The sequence below is a fragment of the Pseudorca crassidens genome, chromosome 8 (genome assembly GCF_039906515.1).
Source record: "Pseudorca crassidens isolate mPseCra1 chromosome 8, mPseCra1.hap1, whole genome shotgun sequence".
Classification (NCBI taxonomy): domain Eukaryota; kingdom Metazoa; phylum Chordata; class Mammalia; order Artiodactyla; family Delphinidae; genus Pseudorca; species Pseudorca crassidens.
This window is the reverse complement of record NC_090303.1, coordinates 102,818,596-102,832,991: the sequence shown is the minus strand read 5'-3', so window position 1 is coordinate 102,832,991 and position 14,396 is coordinate 102,818,596. Positions and strand designations below refer to the sequence as shown.

At 42.4% G+C, this 14,396-nt stretch overlaps 2 long non-coding RNA genes across 8 annotated transcripts in view; one reads left to right on the top strand and one right to left on the bottom strand.

Moving 5' to 3' along the window:
* The window catches only part of LOC137229498 (uncharacterized), a 255,195-nt gene that overhangs the window by 231,502 nt on the left and 9,297 nt on the right, over positions 1-14,396 (top strand). For 6 of the 7 annotated variants that reach the window (XR_010945714.1, XR_010945713.1, XR_010945710.1 and 3 more), the window contains exons 4-5: positions 3,297-3,359; positions 6,103-6,211. This is a non-coding gene — a long non-coding RNA (uncharacterized lncRNA). The remainder of the gene's footprint in view (positions 1-3,296; positions 3,360-6,102; positions 6,212-14,396) is intronic. The other variant, XR_010945712.1, reaches the window with a different exon arrangement.
* Positions 1-14,396, bottom strand: part of LOC137229500 (uncharacterized) — a 36,955-nt gene that overhangs the window by 20,643 nt on the left and 1,916 nt on the right. Inside the window, exon 2 of the long non-coding RNA XR_010945715.1 lies at positions 9,310-9,405. This is a non-coding gene — a long non-coding RNA (uncharacterized lncRNA). The remainder of the gene's footprint in view (positions 1-9,309; positions 9,406-14,396) is intronic.

The following is a 14,396-nucleotide window of genomic DNA, read 5'->3' as shown; positions in this document are numbered from 1 at the left end:
TCATCAAAAAGTCTACAATAATAAATGCTGGAGGGAGTGTGGAGAGAAGGGAACCCTCCTGCACTGTTAGTGGGAATGTAAATTGGTTCAGCCACTGTGGAAAATAGTATGGAGGTTCCTTAAAAATCTAAAAATAGAGCTACCATATGATCCTGCAATCCCACTCCTGGGCATATATCCAGAGAAAACTCTAATTTGAAAAGATACATGCACCCCAGTGTTCACTGCAGCACTATTTACAATAGTTAAGACCTGGAAGCAACCCAAGAGTGCATCAAAAGGTGAATGGCTTAAGAAGATGTGGTGTGTGTATATATATATACACACACACACACACACACACACACACACTACTATACATAAAATAGATAAGCGACAAAGACCTACTGTATAGCACAGGGAACTATATTCAATAGCTTGTAATAACCTATAGTAAAAAATAATCTCAAATATATATAATATATATATAAAACTTAATCACTTTGCTATATACCTGAAACTAACACAATATTGTAAATCAACTATACTTCAATAAAATAATGTTTTTTTAAAAAAATGTGCTTTCCCTTTGGTTCAGACAGCACAGTTGTTCCCCTTACTACCCCCTAGGAATAGAAAGGTCCCCTGTGATTCATGAAAGGGGTAGTTTTGTGGCTTAGACCAGAGAAAGAAAGAAAATGAATTTAAACTTGCTCCCCCAGGGCGAGGGGCTCTCACTACCACTTGCTCTCACTCATGCCATTCCTTCTAAATTGGCATCTCATGCCCTATTTACAGTCACCCGAAAGATGGTCTAAAATGCAGTGCAAGGGCTGTCTCCTCGTGGCTGGTAGCACACCTCACTAGCCTTGACTTTTTCAGCCTGTAAATCTCATCTTTGGTGCTTCCTTCTACCTCTTCCATGCTGAAGAGTCGTGATCATCTCATAGCAAATACAACAGTCTTATATCTGTGGGATAACCACTCAACATATATGTGCTGATTATCTATTGCTGCATAACAAACTATCCCAAACTTCGACTTAAAGCAGTGAACCCTTACCTCACAGTCTAGCAGGGGTTTGTGGCACAAGGGCCATCATGAGGTTGCTGCCAGATGTCAGCCAGGGCTGCATCATCTGAAGGCTGGACTGAGGCTGGAAGAGGCTCTTCCCAGGGGGCCCACCTACATCCCTGGCAAGATGGCGCTGGCTGTGGGTGGGAAGCCCCTTTCCTCATGGTGTGGACCTCTCCACGGGACTTCTTAAGTGCGCCCACCCTATATTGTGGCTGGTTTTCCCAGAGCAATGCTCCATGAGAGAGCAAAGAAGAAGCCACAGTGCCTTTTATGATCCAAGCTTAGAAATCACATCCCATCCTTTCCACCATACCCTGCTGGTTACACAGGTTGTCTCTGTTCAACATGGGAGAGGGAATAGATCCTAGGAGATTATAATCATTGGGATCATTTTGGAAGCTACCTGCCCCAATTTTTCAGAAAAGGAAGTAACGGTAAAGCTAGAATTCAGTGGTTTATAAGATGCCCACACTCTCTATCTTCATGTTGACTTGTCCTAAAAACTTCACGATCAAAGCACAGGGACACAAGCACACTTTGTTCTCTCGCCTACAATGCCATGATCATTTCCCCCATCCCAATCCTTCTCTTTTGCCTATTCAGAGATTATAATCATTTGACTGAGAGCGGATCTTAATTGACAGGTGGGGAGAGTCGATAGATGGCAGTGTGCATGAAGAATTTGAATCGTTGATGAGTAGATTTCTCTAACCTCCAAAGTTCTTCTAATACTCAGGGTGATGGGATCACCCCGTTAGACTTTGTGAGAGACAAAACATCTGTGTGTGACTCACACCAAGCAGACTTGAACTTTGCAGACAAGTTGAAGGCCTCCCATAAGTCTGATTTGGTGAATCACTTTGACTCTGTTGCTGAGTGCACTCAGCTATTGAACAAAAGTGGAAGAGATCAGTGATTGTTGAATTTGACTGATGACCTCGTTCTTCTGGGTCAAAACCAGATTGCCAAGCCCTATCCGTGAACATTATGATTTGGTGGGTATATGGTGAGATCTCAGAATCTATATTTTATGTAAGCTGCTTCAGAGCGTTTAGGAATCATTGAACTAGTTCAGATTTTCTTGACTGTAGATGGTAGACCCTCTTGCTTTGGGGAAGGAAAAATAGTGAGCTTCTTTTTACCTGAAAAGAGTTTCTGCATTATTGAGAGTGAACTAAATGATCTAACAGATGGTATTCCAGATATACATATCTAAACTTTTATGCTTCTAGGTAGGAAAAAACGTTTGTGTGTGGTGATACAGAATCTGATTACAGTAAGTTTGGTCTAATCTTATCTATACCTTTATATTCGTTATCACTTTCCTCTAGGGCAGTAGGTCTTGAACTCCAATGTCAAAAAGAATCACCCAGGGCTTCCCTGGTGGCGCAGTGGTTAAGAGTCCGCCTGCCCATGCAGGGGACACGGGTTTGTGCCCCGGTCCGAGAAGATCCCACATGCCGCGGAGCGGCTGGGCCCGTGCACCATGGCCGCTGAGCCTGCGCGTCCGGAGCCTGTGCTCCGCGACGGGAGAGGCCACAACAGTGGGAGGCCCGCATACCAAAAAAAAAAAAAAAGAATCACCCAGCCTAGATTCATCCTCTTAAACCAGGGTTTCCAAAATTTCCTTGATGATAACAACCACTGGGTGGTGTTTGTTAAATGCAATGCATAAGAGTTAGATCTCTTCCCTGATTCTACTTTGGAATATCTAGGCCATTTTGTAAACAAGTGTTCCAGGCAAGTTTGGGAGCGTCTGTTCCAAGGACCTGTAGGTGGAGAAATCTAGAGATAAGATATCCCCATCTTGTCCTTGTGCACTTAAGGTGACAGAGGCCACCCACCTGGCTAAGGTTACACAGCTGGCTAACCTCCACTTGAATTGCATCTTGTTGTAAAAGTTTTTTGAATACTGGGTCTCTAGAAGCAGTATGGGCTTAACCACTTTTGTTGGTCTCATTGGAGACAGATTGAAACAATAAGATTAATGCAAGTGAGGAAGAGAAAACTAACTAGCAAATTCATTTTATGCCGTGTCAAAATTTTTTTAAAAAAGAAGGAAAAATGAAAGCCAATAAAGGGTCTAAAAAAATTGTTATTTAACCCTATGATCCAGATAGCTCCTGGAGTCCAAGAACTGACAGTTCCAGTGGTAATTAAGGAAGACAAATAAGCTATTCAAATTATAAATAGGAAGCATGCTTTCTAACCACTGGCTACTTTCTCCATATTATTTCAAGGGTGATCAATTCCAGAAATCATCACCGGAATACCTAATTTGGAGGAGAGCCCAAATGAAGTGTGTGTTATTGTTTATTATGACGATAGAAACAGGTACTTGCTAGATGGCTCCATGGAGACCATAACTACAGAACAAGAGGATATTGAAAAGTGTTCTAATGATCCATCAGAAAATTAGATTGATTCCGGACCACGTTAGGGGCTTCATGTGGAGAGGATGCTAAAACTGGAGCCACTGCCCGACCCTGGGTGGGTACCAGTCTCCTGGGCTCTGCGTTGGTACTGACATCCAACAGCCTGATGTAATGATTCCTGATGGATATTCCTCTGCAGACCAAAGAGGACCCCATAAGCCTAGAAAACGGTCCCGGCTGGGTGGGAGAGAGCAGACCAGCAGACCGCCTCATCGTCCCGTCCTTGGTTTCTGCTGGAGGCCCCAATGAGCTCAGGTCTGCTGCACTTCCCGTACTCACTCAGCAGCAGCTGCCTCTTGAAGGGAAGACCCAGCCCCCTTCCCACTTTTCTGCCTCCGCTCCATCCCTGGCTCATGCATCCCCAGGGAGGAAAGAGTGGCTAATGTGATTGGCAGGCGCTTGACATTATTGGACTTTACTTTCAAAATAGGTGATGTCGTTGTGTTATAAGTTGTGCTTCTGCACAGAACATTTCCGTACATGTTTACCTTTTCTGTTGCATTGTCTCAGGCAAGCAGGTCCCCTCCACTGGCTCTCTCCATGGGGTAAGGAAAGAGGAATGCCCTGCTTTGACTACCCCCTACCCTATTTTCTCTCTTTTCTGTCTGTCTTCAAAAGAGATAGAGAGTTTCAATTTCTTGTCCACATAACAGATTGAGGAAATGGACTTGGAATCCACTATGGTTCTCTGTTACCAATTCTTGCAAGCCTACCTTTGAGTAATTACAGGATTCTTGCTCAGTAATATTATACCCACACGATTATGAAGTTTAGGTATATCCTCCACTGCTCCAAGCCCTGAAGGGCAGAAAGAGAAAGGCGTAACTTGAGTTCTTAAAAAATAGCGTCTGAGGGTGTGGACTCTGTAGACGCCCCCCTCGGTGTGAATCTTGACTTTGCTTCTTAGTGGTTCTGTGACCTTGAACACATTTACCTTCCCTGGCCTCGGTTTCCTCATCTGCATATTAGGAGAAATAATGGTCACTAACCCAAAAGATTCGTGTGAAGATTAAATGAGTTAAAACCTATAAGTAAAGCTGATGTTCAAAGTTCCTGGAACATAGGAAAGAATAGTTCGATTTTTATTACTTTATTATTAGTAACATCACGATAAGAAATTATCACTTTAAGAATCAATGTTGATGTTGACGGTGCATCGCTAAGGCCTCTCACTGTTGTGGCCTCTCCCGTTGCGGAGCACAGGCTCCGGACGCGCAGGCTCAGCGGCCATGGCTCACGGGCCCAGCCGCTCCGCGGCATGTGGGATCTTCCCGGACGGGGGCACGAACCCGTGTCCCCTGCATCGGCAGGCGGACTCCCAACCGCTGCGCCACCAGGGAAGCCCCATCGCTAAGATTTTAAAGGAATAAAGTAGACGCATGGGATTTGGCTGACATTAAACTCTATGTTAGTCAACAACCACAAAAGCTAATCTGACCTTAGATGGTCTCAGTAGAAGTGTTTCATTCAGATTGAAGAGGAATCATCCTCTATTCCTCTCATAAGATCGCAGTGCACCTGAGGGAGTACCTCTGTGATGCCTCAAAATTAAGGAGCATTAGCAAATGGGAGCATGATCCCATGAAAAGGACAATAATCCGGGTCCTAAACACTGGAAAACAAGACACATAAACGGTTGGAAAATCCGGAAATTTTCTTTTTCACCTCGAGAAAAGAGCAGATCAACAGCATATGGTTCAGAGTCACAGGCAGCGTGATGAGAGAAAAGGCCATTAAACTGCCCCATCCTGAGTCCTACTTGTGTCTCTTGCACGGACATGCTGTGTGACCTTGGGCAATTTACTTCATCCAGCTGAACTTCATTTTTCTCATCAGTATAATGACGCTCAATTCCTTCCAGCTCTGATATTCCAGGATGCTGAAGGGTAACATTGGCTTTCTGTCCCAACTCCTCCCATTTACTGGCCCCCTCTTTTTCTCCTGCTCCAGAGCTCTGGCTGCTAAAATATAAATACAAACAGCTGAGCCCAATGGGAAATATGATAGCAGCTATACTGATGGCCAAGTAGTTTGGACAAAAAACTTGGCACTGGTATTGAAGCAAGGGTTATAACAACTCCTTTGCCCCCTGAACTGAAGCCAAGGGCACAGACCAGACCTGATCTTTCTACTGACCTATCCACAGGCTGACAAGCCTGAACACTGGGAGAGTCCAAGGGCCCAACAAGAAAGAGCAGGGACATTTATAACCTCCCTCTCTTAACAGACTGTGTGCATTCTCACAAGAGGGAAGACAATCTCCTTCCGTTCCTTGGAACATTATGATGTCTTACTTTTCTGAGTCCTTTTGCTGGGAAAAGTGTGATGATGTAATGGTATTTTGACTTATTTCTGAGATTCAGCACCGCACTTGCCAAAGACTCCATCATTGCTTTATTAACCTCTTGATGATTTCTTATACACGGTGACATCGCTGTGATCAGATCCAGTGCGTTAATTACGCACCCTTTATTCATGGGTGCGGTGTAACGTGAGGAGTAATTGGAAGAAATAACCTATTCTAAGGAATCCCTCTAGGAAGAGTGTAAAAACAACCTAGTAAGTTAGTAAACCTTTAAATAGATGCTTTTCTCTTCTGTCTTCTTTACAGGAGAGCTTCCTATTTAAAATTCTTCAGCCCAGGTAAATTTATCACAGTGCGGTGAAAGAAATACAAAGCTTGGAATGCGAAATGGAGACTTCCTGTCTTCTCACACTAGGTATTTTAATACAAGTTCTCCATCAATCTTTCCAACGATCTCATGATGTAAATAGCATTTGCAACATTGACAAATGAGACACAGCCGTAGCTCTCCCGTGGCCAGTAAGTCAAAGAGCTGCATCTGAATGTGGCTTTCCCTGATTCCAAAACCCATAGTCTGTCTCACCAGCGTTTCCCTGATTACATCAATACGTATTTCACTACTCACAGCATAGCCGTGAAAGAAAAGTTGCAACTCAGGATAGAAGTGTGTATGAGGCACCAGAACACCTCAGAACACATGCACAAGTGCTGCTTTGAAAACATATCTAAGACGCAGTGCTTCAGTGCGTGCCCCTCGCTGGTCGAGTCATCAGAGGCACCCGATCTGTGTTCCAATCTTAAGTCTTTAGCACCGTGCCCAGCACCTTACAGGTCCTCCAAAAAGGGTTTGAAGGGTACAATTGTTAGACTGCCTTGATCCTCACAAATGTCACTGTGAGTTTCTCATGCTGCCAGCGTTGTCTCCCATGACTAACCAAAATCAATCTACTTGCTAGAGGGAAAATGGACAAAGTGCTTCTGTTGAAATACAAATGAAGTTTCTGTGATATATTACATGGCAGGATTATCCCATTCATTCAGAAAACTTAGAGAGCTGTTAGAGTCCTAGAGATGTGAGGAGTCACAGGCCAGGCTGAGCAGCCTTGGCCGCATCGGAGCACGGATGGTGAGCTCTTCCTGTGAAGCCCTACATCTATCCATGATCCGGGCAAGAACTTAAGCTGTCTTTATGAACCTCTCTGTTTCAGTTCTGTGCACAGGCCCCTGATTTGCTGTATAATAAGTGGTAAGACATTCTGGGCTGGAGGGAGAATTAAAGAGGAAGTGACAGTGACTTCCTTTCAAATTCTTAGACTTAGAGCCTCCACTGCCATCTCCATTGCTGATCAGGATTTAGTGTCATTTCCCAAAAGAGTGAGTTTCATCCCTACCCTTCCCTGCCCCCAGTACTTAGCGGTACCCCTTTCCCTTCATAATCAGAGTCAAATCACCCAACCACAGATCACCCTTGAACTCCCTTTTGCGTCATTAGCCCAACGACACAAAGATTCCAAAATTGCCAGGTATGAGTCTCAGCCTCCAAATGAAAAGAAACATAACTTTGTCTTTTGTTGAAACGTTTCTTACTTTCTAAAACCTCGAATTCAGCCAAGTTCATAGTAGTGGAGCAAGAAATACAAAATAGCTGCAAATGGGGCTCCAGAAATAAGTGTGTGAGGACCCACCTTAATGTTCATCATTTGATTCCTAGACCAGCATACTGTGGCTATGATGGAAAGATCACTACCTCTTCGTCCCTGTTGCACTGTATCAGAGTTTGTGTGTCATTCTGAAGGACAGCACCTCAGACTTATATGGTAAACTCTCCTTGGCATCATGCCTAGGTCTTTTTTTAATTTAATTTTTATTTTCCATTGGAGTAGAGTTGATTTACAACGTTGTGTTAGTTTTAGGTGTACAGCACAGTGACTCAGATATATAGATATTCTTTTTCAGATTCTTTTCTCTTATAGGTTATTACAATATATTGAGTAAAGTTCCCTGTGCTGTACAGTGTGTCCTCGTTGGTTATCTATTTTATATATAGTAGTGTGTATGTGTTAATCCCAACCTCCTAATTTACCCCTGCCCCTCTCCTTTCCCCTTTGGTAACCATAAATTTGTTTTGTATGTCTGTGGGTCTATTTCTGTTTTGTAAATAAGTTCATTTGTATTTTTTTTAAGATTCCATATATAAGTGATATCCTATGATATTTGTCTTTCTCTGTCTGGCTTACTTCACTGAGTATGATAATCTCTAGGTTCATCCATGTTGCTGCAAATGGCATTATTTCGTTCATTTTTATGGCTGAGTAATATTCCATGGTATATATACACCACATCTTCTTTATCCATTTATCTGTCGATGGACATTCAGGTTGCTTCCATGTCTTGGCTACTGTAAATAGTGCTGCTATGAACATAGGGGTGCATGTATTTTTTTTTAATTATAGTTTTCTCCAGATATATGCCCAGGAGTGGGATTGCTAGATGATATGGAAACTCTATTTTTAGTTTTATAAGGAACCTCCATGCTGTTCTCCATAGTGTCTGCACCCATTTACATTCCCACCAACAGTGTAAGGAGGGTTCCCTTTTCTCCACACCCTCTCCAGCATTTATTATTTGTAGTATTTTTGGTGATGGCCACTCTGACCGGACTGAGGTGTTCATTTATTCCATATATTTCTTCAGGCAGAGCCACACTGGGTTTGTCACTCCATCCCCAGATGGTGCTTAGTAACATGCTTATTGAATGGCTCAACTCCCTGTGTTTTTTAGAAAATACATGGTCCATTGTAACCAGTATTTCTGGGTGGTGAAGGTTTTCCATGTAAGTTACTCCACTGTGTTCCCAGACACAGATGAATGCTCACTTTGCACACCCAAACCTTGAACTCCCTTTTGTGATTCCACTGATGAGTCAATGCCTGTGTCGCTAAGAATAGACTTCTCAAATGGCTCTCATTAATACATAGGTGACAGATGATGACTCATCAACTCCATTATTTCATTTATCCCTGAAGAACAAAACCCACTTCCATCCCCTTCCACAGTGTTTCTGGGAAGGTATTTTGTAGATGTGACTAATCATTAATCACTGAGTGTCCAGTCTGCCAGCACAGAGACCCACACTGAGCCGTTAACATAGCACCATTCCCTGGGGTCGTCAGTCAGCAGGTTGACCGCACTGGACCACTTCCATCCTGGAAGAGGAAGTGCTTTGCCCTTACTGGAATAGACCTTTAACCTGGATACAGATGTGCCTTCCCCATGCAGTGCTTCTGACAAAGCTACCATCCGGAATGCCCTATCCACTGTCATGGTACACCACCCAGCACTGCTTCTGGTCAAGGAACTCACTTCGCAGAAGACAAAGCATGGCAACGGGCCCGCGCCCGTGGAATTCACTGGTCTTACTATGTTCCCCACCATCCTGAAGCAGCTGGCTTGACAGAAAGATGGAATGGCATTTTGAAGACTCAATTACAGCACAAGCCCGATGGCTGATACCTTGCAGGGTGGGGCAAAGTTCTCCAGAAGACTGACTGTGCTGAATCACTGTCCAACATACGATGCTGTTTCCCCCAGAGCCGGGATTCACATGTCCTGTAATCAAGACACAGAAGTAGGAGTGGCTCTAGTCATTATTAACAAAGGTGACCCACTAGCAAAATTGTTGTTTCCCATCCTTGTGACCTTAGGCTCTACTCATCTAGAGGTCTTAGCTCCAGATAAAAGATTGCTTCCATCAGGGGGAAGAAAACAATGATTCCATTGAAATAAAAGTTAAGATTGCATCCAGCCACTTTGATCTCCTCATCCCTCTGAATCAACAGGCAAAGAAAGGGTTTGCTATACTTGATGGGGTGAATGACTTTGACTCCCAAAGGGAAGTTTGGTAGCTCCTACACAAAGAGCAAAGAAGAGCACATCTGGAATACAGAATATCCCTTTGTGCCTCTTAGTACCATCATGTCCTTAAAGTCAATGGAAAACTACCACCGTCCAATTCTGTGGAGAGTGCTAATAGCCCAGATGCTTCTGCAATGCAGGTCTGGAGCACTTCACCAGGCAAAGGCAAAGAACCACAACCAGCTGAAGTGCTCGCTGAAGGCAAAGGGAATGTGGAACGGGTAGTAGAAGAATTAGTTATAAATACCAGCTACAACCATGGAAACTGTTGCAGATACAAGGCCTGTAATAGTTGTAAGAACTTCATTATTTTGTTCTGTTTGCATATACATTACCCAAATATTTTCTTTGCTTTCTTCTACTGTCCCCTTATCATCTCACACAAAATATATTAATAGTAGTGAACGTTACAGCATAGTGTTTATGCTGCAGGATGTCGAGGAATAAGAGTGGGCTTCACTCAAGGACTGACTCTGCATCCCCTTCTGGGGGAAGGGTTGGCCTGATTTTGTTGTACACAGAATAGTTGTATCGCGTAGGGTCAAAGTATGACTTTGTTATTGTCTTTAGTTAGAAATTAAGTATGGTTTAAGGAATTTTGTATGGTACCAAGTTCACAAAGGGGTGCACTGGACAGTGACGGTCTATTGGTGTTGGCTTAGCTGCAGTCCCATCACGCAATGAGACACCAGTCTAGGTGCTCCTGGGAAGGTATTTTGGTCACACCGTTTTAGCTGGTGTTTATAACTACCTTCTTTTACCGTAAGAACTTTTTATTCCAACATGCTTTTCAAATGACTTTGATATTCACTATGGCAGTGTATCCTGGATACGTCCTGAGTTATCATCCTCAAATGATGGGTAGGTAGACAGGAAGGAAAAACGAGTTTCTCAGAACTGCAGAGACTGAGACCTAAAAGCAATAAATATATCTCTATAATTTTGTTCATTCTGTTCATTGGCAACTTTAGCTAAACGTGAGGGAAGCGTGATGGCTCCCCTTCCCTCTCTGACCCTCCCTCGAGCCTGACAATCTCACCACAGAGGGTAGTTTGCCTTGACATTAACTATCCTTCAGGAAACATTTTTGTGTAATTAATGACCTTTAATGCTTACTCTGTTAGCTACAAAACCAAATGACGGTCATTCGTAACACTTAACCTCATCAATTCTGACATTCTCTAAGGCTTTGATTTCTGTTGATGCCTGGTGACACAACGGTATTCGGTAGAAAAAGTTGGCATAACAAAGTTGCCGAGTCTGGGATTGTGTTAAAACTGACAGTTCTGAATGTAAGAGTTTGATCCAAAAGTAGAATTAACAGAGAGCCGGCAGAAAGCAAGGGAAGTTGAACAAAAAATGGGAGATGACTGGTGAAGGATAATCAGTTGATTCTAATTTGAGGGAAAACTGACACAGAAAATCAGGCGACCACAGCAAGCCTTTGAAGACGGTAATAGTCACATAAACATGGGCTCCTGTGAAGAAGAGGAAATTCAAAGTTCAGTCTGGGGCTCTCCCCACTCAAGAGGCAGCTCGTCACCAATGTGATGACTTGTCAACTCCACTACTTTTGCCTGAGAAAGTGAAATGAGCAATTAAATTTTCCCAGCATGTATACTCACACTTCCATCCATGTGCATAAATGGTACCTAATTTATCTCCCCACTAAAATTAACTAGAAAACTGGGCAAATATATATGAAATAGTAATTTTCAGCCATAGGACACTGACAGCACAGGAGTATGATTCCTGAAAGAAGGAAAAAAATAAGATGAGCCTGACAATTATCCTGGATTACAACCTGAAGCAGTTTCCAGTTCACAGCACAAGAAGGGAAACTAAAGAGACCCCTGAATGAGGTGGTGGAGACCCTAGGGCTACAAATGTGATAAAATTTCGTAGAATTGTGTGCCCCCCAAAATGAGTGTGTGTAAACACCAGTTGAGTTAAGAGTATTTTTGTAATGTCAGTTTTCTGGCTTTGCTAAACTTGTTATATAATATAATGTAAGATGTTGTCATCGGGGAAAGCTGGGTAAACGGTATATGGAACTCTCTGTATTAAATTTACAACTTCTGTGTGAGTTTAAAATTATATCCAAATAAAAATGTTCTTTTAAATAGAAGCTAAAGGTGTTTTAGAGGAAGAAACATTAAGTGAATTCTCATTGCTACCAGATTTTTGTTTGTTTTATTGAAGTATAATTGCTTTACAATGTTGTGTTAGTTTCTGCTGTACAATGAAGTGAATCAGCTGTATGTATACATATATATCCTCCCTCTTGGACCTCCCTCCCACCCCACCCCCCAGGCCACCAATCTAGGTCATTACAGAGCACTGAGCTGAGCTCCCTTTGCTCTACAGCAGGTTCCCACTAACTATTTTACACAAAGTAGTGTGTATATGTCAGTCCTAACCTCCCAGTTCATCCCACCCTCCCCTTCCCCCACTGTGTCCACATGTCCATTCTCTACGTCTGCATCTCTATTCTTGCCCTGCAAATAGGTTCATCTGTACTATTTTTCTAGATTCCACATATATGCGTTAATACACGATATTTGTTTTACTCTTTCTGACTTACTTCATTCTGTATGACACTCTCTAGGTCCATCCACATCTCTACAAATGACCCAATTTTGTTCCTTTTTATGGACGAGTAATATTCCATTGTATATATGTACCACGTCTTCTTTATCCATTCATCTGTCGATGGGCATTTAGGTTGCTTCCATGACCTGGCTATTGTAAATAGTACTCCAATGAACATTGGGGTGCATGTGACCTTTTGAATTATGGTTTTCTCTGGGTAAATGCCCAGTAGTGTGATTGCTGGTTCATATGGTAATTCTATCTTTAGTGTTTTAAGGAACCTCCATACTGTTCTCCATAGTGGCTGTATCAGTTTACATTCCCACCAACAGTGCAAGAGGGTTCCCTTTTCTCCACACCCTCTCCAGCATTTGTTGTTTGTAGATTTTCTGATGATGCCCATCCTAACTGGTGTGAGGTGATACCTCATTGTAGTTTTGATTTGCATTTCTGTAATAATCAGTGATGTTGAGCAGCTTTTCATGTGCCTCTTGGCCATCTGTATGTCTTCTTTGGAGAAATGTCTATTTGGTCTTCTGCCCATTTTTTAAGTGGATTGTTTGTTTTTTTGATATTGAGCTCCATGAGCTGTTTTTATATTTTGGAGTTTAATCCTTTGTCTGTTGTTTCATTTGCAAATATTTTCTCCCATTCCGAGGGTTGCCTTTTTGTCTTGTTTATGGTTTCCTTTGCTGTGCAAAAGCTTTTAAGTTTAATTAAGTCCCATTTCTTTATTTTTGTTTTTATTTCTGTTACTCTAGCAGGTGGGTCATAAAAGATCTTGCTGTGGTTTTTCAAAGAGTGTTTTTCCTATGTTTTCCTCTAAGAGTTTTATAGTGTCTGGTCTTACATTTAAGTCTTTAATCGATTTGGAGTTTATTTTTGTGTACGATGTTAGGGAGTGTTCTAATTTCATTCTTTTACATGTAGCTGTCCAGTTTTCCCAGCACCACTTACTGAAGAGACTGTCTTTTCTCCATTGTATGTTCTTGCCTCCTTTGTCGTAAATTAGGTGCCCACATGTGCGTGGATTTATCTCTGGGCATTGTATCCTCTACCATTGAGCTATATTTCTGTTTTTGTACCAGTACCATACTGTCTTGATTAATGTAGCTTTGTGGTATAGCTTGAAGTCAGGGAGCCTGATTCCTCCACTCCGTTTTTCTTTCTCAAGATTGCTTTAGTTATTCAGGGTCTTTTGTGTTTCCATACGAACTGTAAAATTTTTTGTTCTAATTCTGGGAAGAATGACGTTGGTAATTTGACAGGCATTGCATTGAACCTGTAGATTGCTTTGGGTAGTAGAGTCATTTTCACAATATTGATTCTTCCAATGCAAGAACATGGTATATTTCTCCATCTGTTTATGTCATCTTTGATTTCTTTCATTAGTGTTTTATAGTTTTCTGAGTACAAGTCTTTCACCTCCTTAGGCAGGTTTATTCCTAGGTATTTTATTCTTTTTGTTGCAATGGTAAATGGGAGTGTTTCCTTAATTTCTCTTTCTGATTTTTCACTGTTGGTGTATAGGAATGACAGAGATTTCTGTGCATTAACTTTGTATCCTACAACCTTACCAGATTCATTGATTAGTTCTAGTAGTTTTCTGGTGGCATCTTGAGGATTTTCTATGTATAGTATCATGTCATCTGCAAACTTTTTCTTTTCCAATTTTGTTTTTGTTTTTGTTTTTTGGTTTTTTTTTTTGGCGGTACACGGGCCTCTCACTGTTGTGGCCTCTCCCGTTGCGGAGCACAGGCTCTGGACGCGCAGGCTCAGCGGCCATGGCTCACGGGCCCAGCTGCTCTGCGGCATGTGGGATCTTCCCGGACTGGGGCACGAACCCGTGTCCCCTGCATCGGCAGGCGGACTCTCAACCATTGCGCCACCAGGGAAGCCCTTCTTTTCCAATTTTTATTCCATTTATTTCTGTTTTCTGCTCTGATTGCTGTGGCTATCAGGACTTCCAAAACTATGTTGAATAAGAGTGGTGAGAGTGGACTTCCTTGTCTTGTTCCTGATCTTAGTGGAAATGCTTTCAGTTTTTCACCATTGACTGTGATTCTTGCTGTTTGTGTGTCATATATGGTCTT